We start from the raw sequence: 2,356 nt of genomic DNA, 5'->3' as shown, positions 1-2,356 counted from the left end.
GTTTGCTGAGAGGTGACGGGGGTGAACAGAGGAGCTCCTGTGCCCTGCCCCCACCCCCAGTGGCCTGAGGTCCAGCAATCCAGAGAGGGCCTCCCAACCTGAGAGATTTGAAAAGCACAGTCAGCCCAGCAGGACACTCAATGATAAAAATAAACCATTTCTGCACACACAGGGCTTGCAGTGGACGGCACTTTCACACACATTATCGTCTTCATGCCTCATTGCCATTCTGCACAAGGATTTACATCCTGCTTGCTTCACAGACTCCCATGGGCCCCACTCCCAGGTGCGCCGGCCAGGTCGGGGCCGTGTCCCCGAGGAGGGCAAGCCCAGCGGAGAGCGCCCTGTCCTCCTAGTGCGTTGAAGTCTATGGAGGATGCTCGTTGGCTGGAATTGGACCCAAAGAGGCCGCGTGTGTCCAGCTGGCTACTCATCTGCCCAGTCCAGGTTCTCAGTGTCCTGTGTGTCCAAAGTCACTGTGTCTAGGCTGGTGCAGGCTGTGGGCTATCATGCTATAATTTTCGGACAACTTTCTGCTGCCCCCAGTGCAGTGTGGCTGGGTTCAGGGGGAGGGGGAGATCCCCAGGCTGGCTGGCCCGGGAGGGGATGTAGGGAGTAGGGACTCTTGAGTTCGCCCTGGCACTGGCCTCCCAATGTTCCCTTGACCTGGCCTCTGGCCCTTTTCCTGTGTGAAATCCACTCCTGGCCCTGGCCCAGTGCTGCCTCTTGACCTTGGTGCTCAGGGGCATCAGCCAGGGCCCAGACTTGGGCAGAGGGTCCTCCCACTTTCCCCCAGCTCCCCTCCCCTGAAGGCTGACAGCAGCTGAGGGGTCCTGACACTGCTGCCCAGAGCCTCCCTCTCCAGCCATTGGCCTGGTCCTGGGTCCAGCACCTGGCCAGGGCTCAGATCTGCCCCTCCTGGCAGTCACCTGCCCTCCAGGGACACAGCAGCAGCAGCCCCTCCTCCCGGCTGTGTGAGAACAAGGAGCCCGCACACTCAGAGGGGCCAGCACCGAGCAGGGCCTTCCCTCGGTGTGGGAAACCCAGGCATGTGCAGTGGGTGCGTCCACACCCCTCCTGTAAGTCCCAACACCCCAGGTCCGTACGGACCCCGCCCAACTCTCACTTCACATGGTTCTCTTGGGTTGACCCTGCCTCCTCCACTCCAGGGGTGGGCAGTGCCCAGCCTGGCCACTCAGTGCACTCAGCCCCCGGCCCCACCACTGCGATTGGCTCAGGATGAACATGTGACTCAATCTGGGCCAACGGGCATCTTCCCTGGGACGTCAGCTGGAACTGGGAGGAAAGAGGTGGTCTCTGCTGGGATTGCCCACCTGGGGGCCGTGACTCTGGGGCTGGCCGGGGGGACCAGAAAGTGGGGCCTACGGGAAGTCACAGAGCCAAGGGGAGAAGCAGGGAGGCGACCCCCTGGGCTGGAGGCACAGTTATCCTGGGGAGGGTAGCCCCCCGGGTGGGCTTAGCTGGTTAGAGCAGGCCCCCCCTCAGGTGTGAGTGGTGGGGGTCTCATGCTCCTGCCTTGGCTGGTCAGGGCGGTGGTATGGAGACGGTGCCTCCAGATTTGGGGCACATACCACACATTAGTGAACACGGATCTGTACAGTGTGTAAACTCTCAAGCATTCAGCCTTCAGCAACTGTTCTCTCTGGCAGAAGCAAGCGCCAGATTTTTTCAAATCACATAACTAATGCATATTTATTATGGAAAAGTGAGAAAACATAGGCAGGCAAAAACAAAATAATATGAAACCATCCACCATTCCAAAGTAACAGTAGCTGGAAGTTTGCTCTATCCTTTTCTAGACATTTTCCTCTGCAAAAATTACACCTATCTGTGGGTGTCTACATATTTACAGAAATGGGTTCCTGCTCCAAATTCTGTTTTACAATCCCACTTTTTTCATTTAATGTGTCATGAACGTTTTTCTATGACAAGTATACAATAGAGGCATCATTTTTAATGGCTGCGTGGTATTTCCTCATGGAAATCAACAATAATTTAAATAAATAATCCATTGCCATTGGGTGTTTAAGTTTTGCGGCTTTCCTTTGGTTTTGCTTTGAACATCTTGTATGTACCTGGCTCTCTTTGTACATTTATCCAATTCGTTCTCTGGAGCAAATTACGGAACAGCAACGGCTGCAGTGAAGGTAGATGTGTGTCCAGCAATCACAGCACATGTCGCCCAAATAACTTCCCAAAAGCGGGTGGGGATGGCGGCTCACGGGCTCCTAGGTCCTGGTTCTGCTTTCTCATGCTGTGAAGACTCCACCAGTCTCGTGGATGAAATACGGTTTGCTGTTAGAATTTGAAATTCTCAGATTACTAAATGTTTTTC

This window comes from Equus quagga, chromosome 21, assembly GCF_021613505.1.
Source record: "Equus quagga isolate Etosha38 chromosome 21, UCLA_HA_Equagga_1.0, whole genome shotgun sequence".
In the NCBI taxonomy this organism is placed as follows: Eukaryota; Metazoa; Chordata; class Mammalia; order Perissodactyla; family Equidae; genus Equus; species Equus quagga.
Note: the sequence above shows the minus strand (reverse complement) of the source record.